The sequence below is a fragment of the Pseudophryne corroboree genome, chromosome 3, assembly GCF_028390025.1.
Source record: "Pseudophryne corroboree isolate aPseCor3 chromosome 3, aPseCor3.hap2, whole genome shotgun sequence".
In the NCBI taxonomy this organism is placed as follows: Eukaryota; Metazoa; Chordata; class Amphibia; order Anura; family Myobatrachidae; genus Pseudophryne; species Pseudophryne corroboree.
In genome coordinates this window covers 261,584,169-261,600,768 of record NC_086446.1, presented here as the reverse complement: position 1 = coordinate 261,600,768, position 16,600 = coordinate 261,584,169, and the positions used below count along the sequence as shown (strand labels likewise).

The 16,600-nt window shown below is 41.6% G+C and overlaps 1 long non-coding RNA gene across 1 annotated transcript in view; it reads left to right on the top strand.

Moving 5' to 3' along the window:
- The window catches only part of LOC135055231 (uncharacterized), a 168,858-nt gene that overhangs the window by 130,591 nt on the left and 21,667 nt on the right, over positions 1-16,600 (top strand). The gene's annotated exons all lie outside the window — the stretch shown is intronic.

Sequence of the window (16,600 nt, the reverse complement as noted above, 5' to 3'; positions counted from 1 at the left end):
CCTATGCGGTTTGTAATGGTGTCTGGTTTGTTGCTGCTGAAAACCTTCCTAGTCGGTCTGGATTTTCTGTTCTAAAAGCTTCTACACTCCAAGATGGATCAGTTGTCTATGGGGCACTGGGTCTCCTTGCCTAATCATGCACACATCGAGCTTGCCCTGTCTTCTTGGTTCCCCTTTATACTGCGATCCGTCCCAATATGGGGGTGGTGTGGTTGGTGTATTGGGATTCTGCCCCTGTAAATAGGCTCCAGCTTGGGAAGTTCTGCATGGAGTAGGTTGGATTTCTGCATCCACTCCTTTCACATTATCAAAGAGTCATTGGCTGCGGTGGCATGCTGACCGTTGGCTTCCATAAAGTCATCAGGCTGGTGGAAGGTGGAGATTTACTTCCTGTGTGTGCTGACCCTGCATTACCTGCCTGTCACAGATCACAACTCTGTGCCGATCTCAAAGGGCTTTTTCCTGGTGGTTTTTTGCCCATCAGACCTGGTTAACTATATAGGCTGTGGGGGATTTTGTGCCGGTTTTTTCACCTTTGGGAGTGTTGCTCATTTGCTCTTCCCTGACTAGGTTTGCAGGTTTATATATGTTTGGTGTGGTATGGTCTATGCATATGCATTGTTTACCTAGGTAAGAGATGGCCCCAGGAACCACTATTGGAATGAAGAAAGCTGGTGGAGGCAGTGTGATGCTCTGGGCAATGTTCTTTTAAGACACCTTGAGTCTAGACAGTCATGTAGATGTTACTGTGACATGTGCACCTACCCAAATATTGTTGCAGGACAAGTACAGCCATTCATTGCAACGGTATTCCCTGATGGTAGTGACCTCATTCAGCAGGATAATGCGCTTGACATACTGCAAAAATTGTTCAGGAATGGTTTGAGGAACATGGCAGAGAGCTGAAGGTGTTGTCTTGTAGAGTCCATGTCTCCATGGGTCAAAGCTGTTTTGGTGGCAAAAGATTAGCAGATGGTTTTTAAATGATATGGCTGATTGTTGTATGTGTGTGTATGTATAAAATGAATGGGATGTTATAGCAAGCCTATATATAAGTGTGTATATATATATATATATATATATATATACATGGTGTGTTACAATTACAGAAATACCAGCATGATTGTACACATTAGATCACATGTCTGTGCTTATTTCCCAAAGACCGTACACTTCCCAGTGTAGCCGTAAGCCTGGATTACTTTTAATTTAATTATTGCCTCTGAGTGGCGACTACTGAAGTCTCCAGGTAATGAGATCCAACCTAGGCTGGTACCTGGATCAGTTCTACATGTACCGCATTTGCTGACTGGAAGTTGACAACTTCTGTTAAAGTACAGTAGGCGGTACTGTGCTGTAGATACTGAGAGCAAAGAGAATTCCAGGACAAAGGAAATGTTTCGCTCTTGTTTATTTTCTTTATAAACATGATATTTAAATATGTAAGTTACAATAAAAAATACATTACTGCTAGTAGAATAGTTTATATAATGATTAACATACTTGCCAACTTGTCTTCTTTTCACAGTGACACAATCTTTTACAGTACTTCTGCTTTTCACACTTGTTTTCCACCTGCAATGACCTGGGCTGAATTCATTAACTGTAGTTCAATGCATTTTCTGCATCCGTCAAGCCATTCCACCCATCTTTTTGCAAAAGGGAAATTAGTGTGAAAAGCAGAAAAAGAACATACTCTCACACTGAAAATAAATGAGGTTGGTAGATATATGGTTCAAAATTGAGGTCACTAGAAAAGCCACATAAGCATTTGAGGAGATTTCATGTATTATATATAATTTATAAGGGACTTCACACACCCCTGACCCTAGAGATTAAAGTCAACAGTTCTGCTTAGGAACACAAACTCTCTTGATCGGTGGGCTGAAAAAGAATTATTCATCATTTGGATGTGTGTGGCACTTTAACTGAGACACAAAACAGAGCAGTGATTGGATCTGTCATGTGATCGCTATCCTCTACAACAGTTTGTGATAAATAAATATGTTCTGCAATGCAGTTGCTTGCAAAATAAACATATGACGGACCAAAAGGCTCTTGCAAATTTGCAAATGTATTCAGCGGTCTGTAATTAACCGTTCAGAGCATTGTTAAGTCCAAGAAATGATTATTCTATTGAGTGTATTGGAATATTTCAGTGTCTGTAATCAACAACAGTCTTTGACTGGAGATATAAAAATCTGCATCATTGTCATCAAAACATTTCCTCTTTTATTAAATATTGAATTTACTTTATATTTATTAATATACTGCATATTATTAGCTCAGTAACCCTCCTACAGATCTGTCAAAACCTAAATTCTTCTCACAAAGGCGTACAACCCTTTCCAATGTTTTTCACTGACAGTTTTATACTGAAAAACAATTATACTAACTAGCATTTTATTGGCTCATCATTATGTCTCTAGAAGTACAGTAGCATCTAAAGAAATTGTCAGGGAGTAGACAGTAGGTTCATACACAATATAAAATTCCCCATTATAACATATTTTTAGTGTAGCATTAGTATCATGATTATAGATACGGCCTATTGTCAAAACAGTTCTTCTGATACATATGGTACATTACATTATTTGCCCTACAATTGCTGAGTAGAAATAAGGGTATATACAGCGCTAAAAAACTGGATATGGAAAAACAATCACAATTTATTATAAAAATGTTGCAACAAATAGACCATTAAATTCATATATATATAAAATAATTTTTTGTATAAAAACGTGTCAAACAGGGCAGGCACAGCAAGTTTGTTTGGTGTATTACCACACGAGGAAGCCGGACATGATGCACTGATGAGGATCCCTGGAATTATGCCACAGTCCTGGGTGCAGTTTTCAATGCTAGCAGATTAAAGTCCAAAATGTAAGGCAAACCTTTATTTGCTTGGTTCCAAACCAGATTCAGTCCTATTCAAAGCTGGATCTCTGGCGCCTTTGTGGACTTCTGCAAGTTTCCCAATTGCTGATGGACTTCTAGGCTTGTTCCGGGTATAGATGATAAGTTCAGTGGTGCACGGCTCCTCCAAACCAACGCGTTTCGCTGTATCCACAGCTTTGTCAAGGTGTATGTGGATACAGCGAAACGCGTTGGTTTGGAGGAGCCGTGCACCACTGAACTTATCATCTATACCCGGAACAAGCCTAGAAGTCCATCAGCAATTGGGAAACTTGCAGAAGTCCACAAAGGCGCCAGAGATCCAGCTTTGAATAGGACTGAATCTGGTTTGGAACCAAGCAAATAAAGGTTTGCCTTACATTTTGGACTTTAATCTGCTAGCATTGAAAACTGCACCCAGGACTGTGGCATAATTCCAGGGATCCTCATCAGTGCATCATGTCCGGCTTCCTCGTGTGGTAATACACCAAACAAACTTGCTGTGCCTGCCCTGTTTGACACGTTTTTATACAAAAAATTATTTTATATATATATATGAATTTAATGGTCTATTTGTTGCAACATTTTTATAATAAATTGTGATTGTTTTTCCATATCCAGTTTTTTAGCGCTGTATATACCCTTATTTCTATTGTTCTTCCAGGGACTAACTATCCCTTTAAACAGCAGTTTAAAGGTCCAGCATATCCTCTTGACAGCGCCGGGCAAATTACCTAGGTAATTTCGTTTTTTGCACTACAAGTGCTCAGTACCTGAAACGTTAAAGGGGATTCTGCTTTAGTAATTATGACATTCTTACAGAAATAGGGTCCCTGTCTTTCCTCCACTAATAAGCAGCAAGTGAATTTGGTTACATGAAAAGTAATTCATGCATACTGCTGATCACAACATGAAGAGGTTATTTGAGATCCCATTCCTTTTTTTTTTTTCATCAGACACAAAGCAGAAATGGGAAAGTTTGTGTGTGCATATTTCTGTAAGAAAACCTCTTTCCATTTCACCAAGAGATAATAAACACTGACATTTTTGCTCATCTTTGGGTTTTGTTTTTTTTTATTCAGAGAGTGAAGATTTGACCTGAATTGATATATACTCGACGCATTCCACCTATAATTAACATTTCTCTACAAGTTTTTGCCTGTGTGTATTTTTATTAATAACTTGATGACTGATCAGGAACCAACTGTGTGAGGTGCATGTTAAATAGCAGCTATATCCTGCGTTTTATGTCCTAGTACCATGAAAATGTAATCCCCAAAAGAAAAAGACAGCCTGACAAATAAATGTATAAAGCCAACATTTTATGACAGGATTTTATGAGGGAAACTTAAAATAATAATATGTAGGAATATGTGTGTGTATATGTATGTTTGTCTGTGTTACGTTGTGCTAGAGCAGTGGTTCTCAAACTGTGTGTCATGCCTTGTATTGGTGGTCCAGGACCAATTCAAATTATTTATGGTCAATGTAATAGGCAACACCAGTGCTGGTGGCTGTCGATCATAAAGTAGGTGGACAAACAGAAGCAATGTTGTCCCTCACCACATAACTGACCATAAGGATGACATATACACACAATTTAATTAATATTTTTTTCAAAATTTCTCAATAAGAAACTTTTGGCCTAGGAGTGTCATGAAAACAATTCTGATACTCCAGGATGCTGCGATTCAAAAAAGTTTGGGAACCACTGTTGAGAGGTATAGGTACTGGTTAATCCATGCTGATGAACCACAATTTAGAAATATGGTAGTAAAATATTTTCTAGGGTATCAATAAGCAGTGGTGCCGAGTGAGGGGGGGTTTAGGGTACAAATTACAGTGTTGTTGTGTTGTGCTGCATCAGACCAGTGGTAGTGTCTTGTCCATCAGTAATTCCAGTGACGATATACGCTGCTGCTATATGTCCACTGCTACAGTATTATAATAATTAAAACAACAACCACAAGTCCCTTACAGCGTTGTTGTGTTGTGCTGCATCAGACCAGTGGTAGTGTCCTGTCCATCAGTCATTCCAGTGACGAGGCAGTCACAGTGGTTTACGCTGCTGCTATATGTCCACTGCTACAGTATTATAATAATTATAACAACCACAAGTCTCTTACAGTGTTGTTGTGTTGTGTTGCATCAGACCAGTGGTAGTGTCCTGTCCATCAGTCATTTCAGTCATTCCTGTGCGCATATTGTCTTAGATAACTCCCAAAAAATAATGGAGAACAAAAATTTGGAGGATAAAATAGGGAAATATCAAGAACCACTTCCTCCTAGTGCTGAAGCTGCTGCCACTAGCCATAACATAGACGAAATGCCAACAACATCATCTACTAAGGCCGATGCCCAATGTGATAGAAGAGGGCATGTATCATACAACACCACCAATATTGTGCGTGCATTACATCTGGGCAAATTCCAGCACGTCCCATCTTTTGCACATACAATTAATTTGGTGGTGCAGAATTTTTTGAAAAATTACAGGGGTGTGCGAGAGATGCTGGCGGTGGCCCGAAAAATTGCGACCCACTTTCGTCATTCAGCCACCGCGTGCCGAAGACTGGAGCACCAGCAAACACGCCTGAACCTGCCCTGCCATCAACTGAAGCAAGAGGTGGTAATGAGGTGGAATTCAAGACACTATATGCTTCAGAGGATGGAGGAGCAGCAAAAGGCCATTCAAGCCTATACATCCACCTACGATATAGGCAAAGGAGGGGTAATGCACCTGAGTCAAGCGCAGTGGAGAATGATTTCCGTCTTGTGCAAGGTTCTTCAACCCTTCGAACTTGCCACACGTGAAGTCAGTTCAAACACTTCCAGCTTGATTCAGGTCATTCCCCTCATCAGGCTTTTGCAGAAGCAGCTGGAGAAATTGAAGGAGGAGCTAAGATTGAATGATTCCACGAAGTATGTGGGACTTGTGGTTGGAGCCCTTCATTCGCTTTGCCAGGATTCAAGGGTGGTCAATCTGTTGAAATCAGAGCACTACATTTTGGCCACCGTGCTCGATCCTAGGTTTAAAGCCTACGTTGTATCTCTCTTTCCAGCAGACACAAGTGTGCAGATGTGCAAAAACCTGCTGGTTAGTAAATTGTCAACTCAAGCGGAACGTGACACGACAACAGCTCGTCCTTCAATTTCTTCCACCACTGGGGCTGCAAGGAAAAGGATAAGATTTCCTAGCCCACCCGCTGGCGGTGATGCAGGGCAGTCAGGAGTGAAAGCTGACATCTGGTCCGGACTGAAGGACCTGCCAACGATTACTGACATGTCTACTGTCACTGCATATGATTCTGTCACCATTGAAAGTATGGTGGAGGATTATATGAGTGACAGCATCCAAGTAGGCATGTCAGACAGTCCGTACGTATACTGGCAGGAAAAAGAGGCAATTTGGATGCCCTTGCACAAACTGGCTTTATTTTACCTAAGTTTCCCCCCCCCCTCCAGTGCGTACTCCGAAAGAGTGTTTAGTGCAGCCAGTAACCTTGTCAGCGATCAGCGCAGGAGGTCAAGTCCACTAAATGTGGAGAAGATGATGTTTATCAAAATGAATTATAAATTCCTCCGGGAAGACCTTTACCAGCAATTGCCTCCAGAAAGTACACAGGTACCTGTGATGGTGGATTCCAGTGGGGACGAATAAATACTCTGTGAGGAGGAGGATGTACACAGTGAAAGGGATGAGGAATCAGAGGATGAGGATGAGGTCGACATCTTGCCTCTGTAGAGCCAGTTTGTGCAAGGAGAGATTGATTGCTTCTTTTTTGGTGGGGGCCCAAACAAATCAGTCATTTCAGTCACAGTCGTTTGGCAGACACTTTTGCTGAAATGATGGGTTTGTTAAAGTGTGCATGTCCTGTTTATACAACATAAATGCCATCCTGTCTGAAACTGCAGTGCCACTCCTAGATGGGCCAGGTGCTTGTGCCGCACACTTGTGACGCTTAGCTTAGTCATCCAGCTACTCATTGTGCCTCTTTTTTTCTTTGCATCATGTGCTGTTTGGGGCCTATTTTTTAAATCTGCTATCCTGTCTGCCACTGCAGTGCCACTCCTAGATGGGCCAGGTGTTTGTGCCGCCCACTTGTGTCGCTTAGCTTAGTCATACAGCCACTTTGGTGCAACCTTTTGGCCTAAAAACAATATTGTGAGGTGTGAGGTGTTCAGAATAGACTGGAAATGAGTGGAAATTAATGTTAATGAGGTTTATAATGCCGTAGGATCAAAATTACCGCCAAATTCGGTGATTTTAGCTGTTTTTATGTTTTTTTCAAAAATCATCCACAACCAAAACCAAAGCACGAAAGCGTGGTTTTGGCAAAACCAAGCCAAAACCAAAACACGAAAGTGGAATTAGAACCAAAGCCAAAACACAAAACACGAAAAGTACCAGCCGCACATCTCTGTAATTCCTAACCTAAACCTTCAGCTTCACTGCAGCTTTTCACCAACACAAAGCGGTAAATTAGTCTTCCTTAGAGTTATGTGGGTAGGTATTGGTGTCCCAGTTGGCACAAGTGCTGAAAACCACATCCTTTATAATTGAAAGTTACAGAATTAAAGATTAGCATTTTTGTATTGTATACACTAGTTCAAGATGTCCCATTGTTATGCTCCTTCCTACCACACACTGCAGGCTCTCCGGCCAGTTTCATGTAGGCTCTGTGTTTTAAAGCTGCCGCAGTACAAATTAGAAGGGCAATCATCAAGCCTTTATGGGCGGATGATCAAACACTCCAAACTGTGTAGGACTTTGTATATAAATATACAAAACTCCCAGCCATGTGTGACTGTAAATCCACAAGTTAAAATATTAACATATGGTATCCTGTCACTGCATCCTTACACCAGATTTCAGTCAGACTTGTGCCCAGAGGCATAGACCTGATATATCGAGATTTTAATATTTGTGACTGATAAATTAAATATTTTTTTCCACAAGCCAAATGATTGCTGATAAATTGGACAGATGTAGAATGTTGTGGTTTTACCCACAGATGTGCAGCTTGGCTGCAGATAGTTTAATGGCATGTAAAGACCTGTTAACTGCAGGTCCTATACTGAGGAAAAGTTACAGAGTACCGGACCTAAGGAGAAGTACTCTACTTACGCTGAGCTACATTGTTTTTTATTTATTTTATGTAGTGTCAAAAACTGATTGGTCATTTACACATCATAAACATTTAAGCACTGATAAAATTAGGGATAAATTTCAGGTATAAAATCTGTACAAAAATATTTATTACTTATAGGCCATTCTGTAGGTTTAACCAGTGGTTAGAAGAATGCAATCAGTGACGCCCTGTGTCAGTGATATATTGATCATCTGTATTTGAGTGTTTGCTCCGCCTACAAAATGGCTGCTACCTCTGTGCATCTCAGAAAGGTGCCTCACTGATGCCATTACTTCCTGGTAGCTATGAAACCCTTAATAATGGTGCAGCATAAATCCTTGAAGTTATATTAACTGGCGAAGGGGAAATTCACTTGTAGAACATAAACTTTAATAGAGGCCCTCATTCCGAGTTGTTCGCTCGCTAGCTGCTTTTAGCAGCATTGCACACGCTAAGCCGCTGCCCTCTGGGAGTGTATCTTAGCATAGCAGAATTGCGAACGAAAGATTAGCAGAATTGCGAATATAAATTTCTTTGCAGTTTCTGAGTAGCTCCAGACTTACTCCTACATTGCGATTAGTTCAGTCAGTTTCGTTCCTGGTTTGACATCACAAACACACCGAGCGTTCGCCCAGACACTCCCCTGTTTCTTCAGACACTCCCGAGTTTTTCCCAGAAACGCCAGCGTTTTTTCGCACACTCCCAGAAAACGGCCAGTTTCCGCCCAGAAACACCCACTTCCTGTCAATCACACTACGATCACCAGAACGATGAAAAAGCTTTGTTATGCCGTGAGTAAAATACCTAACTTTTGTGTAAAATAACTAAGCGCATGCGCTCTGTGAACCTTGCGCATGCGCAGTAAGCGACTAATCGCAGTATAGCGAAAATCGGCAACGAGCGAACAACTCGGAATGACCCCCAGAAGCAGGAATGATTTATGTGTGGGTACTGCCCCTACATCCTGTTCTGTGACAGGAACAGAAAGGCTATGCAATTAAAATGTGTTCAATAAGCCATAGCATCAATATATTTGCTTGTATTTTCTAAACTAGAAAAATAACTGTTTTATTCTGATTGGTTGCTATGGGCTGACCATACCAGTAAAGTTCTATTGCACAAGACTCTGTGGGGAAGCACGAGTATTTAGATTCCAATGTTACATTAGAGTGAAAGCACCATGAACTAAAAAAAATTCCGATTGCCCTCAATCCAGCAACTCCTTCCCCGTGATTTTTGCTGCTCTAATAGGTAATGATTGAGTGGCAATACACAAAAAAGGAAAGAAAAACAAAAGCATACATGTTATGTGATATGCTACGATGGTACCTGATTTGCCTATGTTGTAATTATAGCCCTAGATCTGACTGTGTTAAGTACAAGTTGTGAACAGAAGTCCTTTCACCACACACCTCCATACTTTCCATAAGCTTTGTGTAGTTTGCCCTTCTAAGTTTTTCATATTTGTTGGGAGGACTTTTTTTTTTTTTTTTTTTTTGCGGCACTTAACAGTGTATTTTTAGCGACTTTTTGTCATTAAATACAATTATTGGCTTTCCAAATGAACACAGAACAAGCCGGAGGCAAGAACTTCCCCTCAATTAGAAGTAGCTTTAAAAAAACTACTGCAAGTCATATGTGGTCAATTATTTAATGCTCAGATCAATTTTAAAGGGCCCACCTTATAGGTGAACATTTGGGGAGGGGGAACAACCAGTTGCCTGCGGCTCAAATTATGACCACTATGGCAGTAATATAAAATATGATTTTACTAGAGCTATGGCCACAACACGCAGTATAAGAGGCGGAATGGAGCTGTTGCACATGCCCAGTAGAAGCAGCCACTCCTACCAAGTGACATATGTAATAAGGGCTGATCTAGGAGGTTTGTTTAAAGCTGCAGTCATTTCCAAGGAAAACCATGCATTGGAAATGATTGCCACTTTAAAAAAAATTCCAAGATTGTCCAACATCCAACACCTCAGGCAAACTTGGACCCTATTACGTGTGCGCCCAAGTCTGCTGTGAGTGGATCTGAGCACGCAATCAGCGCAGCAGACCAGAGAGCAGTAGAAAGCAAGCAGAGGCAGGCTTTCTACTATGAGGTGGGTGAAAGGTTGCTTAGAAAGCTTAGTTCTGTCTCCTACTGGTTATATTATGTATGTATAAAATGTGTAACCTTTTCCTGACAACTTAAGTTATTTATATGAGATAAATATTTTTGAAACAAAAGTTTGTGATTTTATACTCTCTCCATTTCAGCCTATACTATAGACAATGGTGGTCATTCCGAGTTGTTCGCTCTGTAATTTTCTTTGCATCGCAGCGATTTTCCGCTAACTGCGCATGCGCAATGTTCGCACTGCGACTGCGCCAAGTAAATTTGCTATGAAGATTGGTATTTTACTCACGGCATTACGAGGTTTTTTCTTCGTACTGGAGATCGGAGTGTGATTGACAGGAAGTGGGTGTTTCTGGGCGGAAACTGGCCGTTTTATGGGAGTGTGTGAAGAAGCGCTACCGTTTATGGGAAAAACGCGGGAGTGGCTGGAGAAATGGAGGAGTGTCTGGGTGAACGCTGGGTGTGTTTGTGACGTCAAACCAGGAACGACAAGCACTGAACTGATCGCACTGGAAGAGTAAGTCTCGAGCTACTCAGAAACTGCACAGAGAAGTCTTTTCGCAATATTGCAAATCTTTCGTTCGCAATTTTGATAAGCTAAGATTCACTCCCAGTAGGCGGCGGCTTAGCGTGTGCAATGCTGCTAAAAGCAGCTTGCGAGCGAACAACTCGGAATCACCCCTAATATGTAGTGTTATTACATACACTGTCTAGTAGAGAAGGACACTAATGTTTTAATACATGTCTAGGGCCAGAGCTAGGTTCTTCTGCTGCTCCCTAAGACTCCCAGAGTTGCTCCAATGCTTCATATAGCAGTGGACTTGGATTGTGGAATTGTCCCCACATCTGGAAAAGAAAACTATGCAGCCCAGATGCTCTGGTCCCCCTGCTGCATCTAAAGGCTTCCTGTGGTCACTGGCCCTGTATATGTCTGAATTATTACATACACTGCACTTTGTAGGACGTAAACTATGGTTTGTTACATGCTAATCATGCAGTCTTCATGGGCAGGGAACACTCGCTCTAAACTCAATCATTTGTAAACCTCGCTCTTGAAATCATGAATTTGTTCCAGCACTTTAATGCCACACTATAAACAACATTCAATAACTAAAATTATGTATATAGTTTATTTGTTACAAAATCTGGTAAATTAAAAATAAATTCCGGAAAGAAAGTTAGAAAAACTATAACAACGTAAATAAAATAATTACATTCCATTTTCTTGCCTGAATTAATCTGGCAAGAGAAAGGTGTAGCATGCTTAAGTTTACAACAAAGAAAATTGTTGCAAGCAAGATGGCATGTTCATCATGGACTTTGGGTGTAAGGATGTATGAAGTATGACTTGAGCTCATGGAGGCTTCCGCTTCCTTCCAAGAACAGGGACCACATTGTGCCATGGGTTCGGCGTATTTACCTAATCTGGTACCATCTAAAGGCAGATATTTCCCTTTAATAATACCTAGGGTTCCAAAAGTCACAAGTACCATGTTTGGCACCTATACCTGTGCTGCAAAGGCACTCATTCTTCCTCAATTTGCTTTTGTTCCTTTAGTGAATCACTGAGCCAATCACTGAGCCACCTACTTCTAAGCAAGGTTGAATCCCCAGTAGATGTGCAGGGAATGGCAAAATAGCTGACCTGGGTGGTCATTCCGAGTTGTTCGCTTGCTAGCTGCTTTTAGCAGCATTGCACACGCTAGGCCGCCACCCTCTGAGAGTGTTTCTTTGCTTAGCAGAATAGCGAACGAAAGATTAGCAGAACTGCTACTAAATAATTCTTTGCAGTTTCTGAGTAGCTCCAGACCTACTCCTAGATTGCGATCACCTCAGTCCGTTTAGTTCCTGGTTTGACGTCACAAACATGCCCTGCGTTCGGCCAGCCACTCCCCCATTTCTCCAGACATTCCCGCGTTTTTCCCTGACACGCCTGCATTTTTTAGCACACTCCCGGAAAATGCTCAGTTACCACCCAGAAATGCCCCTTTCCTGTCAATCATTCACCGATCAGCAGTGCAACTGAAAAGCGTTGCACGAACACCAGCAAATCTACTAAGCTTTGTGTTAAATAACTTAGCGCATGCACTCTGTGTACCATGCGCATTTAGCAACAAATCGCAGCATAGCGAAAATCGGCAACGAGCAAACAACTCGGAATGACCACCATGGTATCCTGAAAGAGAGGATGTCAAATTTTCATTTAATTCATTTACTTTGGGTCTCAAGTTGACGGTTGTTGTCAAGCATTCTTGTTCCAGGAATTTGAAATCCACATGCAATTTTCCACAAGTTGTTAAGGTCAAGAAAGAGATCCAGTTCAGCTAGATGCTTGGTTCTTTTGAGTGCCCATAATTGGAGGATTTGATGTCGTCTCCAGTAGGTGTTGTTCCCAAGAAAACATTGTATTATTAGGCATCTATAGCCTCCCATCAGAGGTGGTAGAGGCTAAGACAGTTGAGCAATTTAAATATGCATGGGATAGACATAAGGATATCCTTACAAAGAAATAAGGATCAAGCAAGGTTAGAGAAAAAAATAATGTAAAAAAAAAAGGGCAGACTAGATGGGCCAAGTAGTTCTTATCTGCCGTCAAATTCTGTTTCTATGGTTCATCTCTCTTATCCATGGGGGTCTACTATTAATTATGCCATTCCAAGGGAATGGTTTTTAGTAACTTATTCACTTGAAGACTTAGATTTAGTGTGGGCTCTTGGCATGGGCGTCCTTAAATCCCTGGCAGCATAAACCCATTATTTACCCTCAGGATATGTTGGGATTCTGACCATATCCCATGCTCACGTACAGTGTTGGTCTGGCCTATAGGGGTACAGGGAAACCCCCGATGGGACCCACCTTCTACTCTAAAGAGCAGAGTGAATTGTAAATTATACATATGTTACCTTACATGCACAGGACTATGGTGTATTTTCTACAATTAATTGCTGTTATTAGGCTAGTACATTATCATGGTGCACTAGCAGTATTTACTAAATATATTTATCAAAGGGCCCAGACCAAGCGCACGCTGATGGTTAGCGAAGCCTCTGTGGAAGCTGGATACACCCCTACCACTATATTTCCCCAGTGGACCCTTCATGTCCCAGTCAGACACTGCTCGCCTATGGAGTGTTTGGTTTTCTGTGCATTCTTTGAACGGTTCAGCACCTTCCTCCATTGGTGAATGGTTATCAGGTCAGGATGTCCACTAATTACAGTGCAATATAAAATGTGAGGAACCATCACAAGCCAGGATGGAGAATGATATTGCAGATGCCTATTCTTCATTTGGGTGGACTATATTTTGGATCTAGGGTGCGGTTTGTTTTATTTGGGTGCACTCATCTTTTTCAATATGAATACAGAGGAAATATCACCTTCCCTAGTGAGGGTTTTTCTACTTATTGTTGGAGGTATAGGGGGTAATTCCAAGTTGATCGCAGAAGGAATTTTTTTTAGCAGTTGGGCAAAACCATGTGCACTGCAGGCAGAGCCATCTTAACAGCAGTGTGGGCCCCTGGGCACAGCAATGCATTGGGCCCCCTACCCATGCTCCAGCGGTAGGGGTGGGAGGAGCTATCAGCGGCAGCTTTGATGTCCCACGGGCAGTAGGGGGTGTTCTATCTTCTGCTCAGCATGTAGGACCTGGAGCAGTAATTTCTGCTAATTACTCCTTTACTGCACAGATGGGGCTAAACTGTAGAAGGGGCATTGGGCTGAATGAAGAAGCCCTGGTACATGACTTCTAGGGTGGTAGGGGGTGTTTAATACGTAGGGGAGGGGTGGCTAGTGGAGTGGGCTTAATATCATTTTATGGTGGGAGGGCAGCTTTCTTGACTGCAGATATCTCCAGTTCCTGAAAATATATTTCTTAGCTTTGAATGGAGTAAAATACTAGAGCAGGCCTGGCCAACCTGTGGCTCTCCAGCTGTTGTAAAACTACAAGTCCCATCATGCTTTGCCACAATTTTGCTATTAGGGAATGCTAAAACTGTGGCAGGGCATGCTGGGATGTGTAGTTTCACAACATCTGGAGAGCCACAGGTTGGCCAGGCCTGTACTATAGAGTTCCACCTGTCAGAAGGTTCTGGGGACTTGGGGATCAGAGTTCAGGAGCCAGAGCAATTCACCAACGAAAATATAAAACTGCATACCAGGCGTGTGGAGCTGGAGCAGGGACCAGCTGCTGGAAGGCTGATATCTCTGGTTCTGGGCACAGTAGAGACAAGCTGACAGTGTCCACTAAAAGTGGAGAGTCTCGGCTTTTGGATTATACCCTTAGAAATACTCAAAGTCAGACAGAACCCAAAATATCTGGCTGGGAAGAGCAATTAACAGGCTTGGATGGGGACCACTGCTTTCAAGTCAGATATCTCTGGTTCCCCAGGGCAGATTTTCAAAAATCTGGTACCCCTGGAAAGAGGGGACCCTCAGCTATCAGCCCAGTGCCCTTATTCTCTTGGGGCCCTTGGGCAAGAGCCCATTGAGCCCATACGAAAAGACAGCCCTGACTGCAGGGGAGGCAGATATAGCATGTGCAGAGAGAGTTAGATTTGGGTGGGTTATTTTGTTTCTGTGCAGGGTAAATACTGGCTGCTTTATTTTTACACTGCAAATTAGATTGCAGATTGAACACACCACACCCAAATCTAACTCTCTCTGCACATGTTAAATCTGTCTCCCCTGCAGTGCACATGGTTTTGCCCAACTGCTAACAAAATTCCTGCTGCGATCAACTTGGAATTACCCCCATAGTTGGATACCCATTTAGTCGTTATAACAGCACTCAAAGCAGTTGCCACTCTAAATGCATTTATTGCTTATGAGGTTTGCATGGTTTGTGCTTTTCCTGGTCACCGGTCATCCTTTCTTTGCCACCATTCATCAACTTTAATTTGATTAACAATAAATAGCTGACTTTTTCCCCCAAAATGCAGATCTCCGTGCATCACATGAATCTAACTGCAGGTATCCAGTGATGAGTGGATGCTGAAACATGGACAAGGAAAGAGATAAAATACAGAATTTTTACACAATGAAAACGAAACCCCACAAATCTATAGAATCAGTCTCTTTATTTGGTTCACACCTTCTTCCAAGGGGCTGAAGTTCCTGTGGCATGATTCAGAGTTGGGTATTGAATATACAAAATTGCATTATTTTAAGTTGGAATAGGAATCTTGGAAAATACAGATGTAGGGTTCATACCATAGCAAATTAAATACAGCCAATCGCCATGGCCAAATATTAGAAGTTATATGGGTCTTGATGAAAACTCAGCAATGTCAACACGTTCATAGGATGCCACCTTGCCAGTTTGTAAAATTTATGTCCTGCTATAAGCTGCATTCATTGTGATGTGAAAACATCTTGGAGCAGGAACTCACAGAGCCAAGTGTTGTCCTCTGTTGCAACACCCACACTGGAGTTCCAAACTGCCACTGGACGCAACATCAGCTATCATGATTTGGTTTTCTAAGGGAAAGCAGCTGGAGGAGGTATAATGCACACAAAGACACTGGAGCAGGGAAATGTACTGCACCATCTGTCATTCTGAAGGACAAATCTGGATCTAGCAGATGCCACAAGTATGCTTCATGCCTAAACATGTAGTGCCAACTGTAAAGCTTAGAAGAGGAGGATTAATAGTCTAGGGTCATTTTGTATGGCTTGGGCTGGGACTCTTGGTTCCATTGAAGGAAAATATTACTGCTACTGTACACAATAACATTTTAAAGAATAGCTTTCCCTTTTCAGAATGGCAATACCCACAAAGACTGAAAAAAAAAAAAAATTATATATATATATATATATATATATATATATAAACGGTTTGCTGTGGAAAAAAAACTTTATTGTCCCGACTTCTGCTGCAACCACCATTGGAACAGACTGTGAGCAAGGTGTTCTTGCTGAACATCAGTGTCCAACATCATTAATACGCTTATTGTTGAATGGACGCAATTCTATGGGAAAGATTGGAGGTGGTTTTAACCGCAGCGGCGACCAGCTTCACATTGATGCCCATGGTTTTTGAATGGCCTGGTAAAACAAGCACATAAGGGTGTCTGTATAGGTTTAGCCATGTACAGTCAGTGTGTGTGTTTATGTTAGAACTGCATAGAAACTGTACCTTACACTTTGGGTGCTCAGCAGTGTGACTCAAAGCACCTAGTTCTACTTGTGAGCTTAAGAACAAATATTATATATACAGTATATTATACAAACACACATAATATAAGTAGCACAAAACAATTGTATTACTGACCTGGTAAAATTTGTGAGCAGGGCCCTGTTAACCTCTTTGTCAGTTTGTTTTTCCCCAGTGCAACAGAGTAAGCTGGCTCAATATGAAGAGATGTTAATAAACATTGCCTACCCTAAATCCTGCTACCAGTATGACTTCCCTGCTCACATAGGAGTAGCCTTAAAATAAAAAAGAAATAAAAAA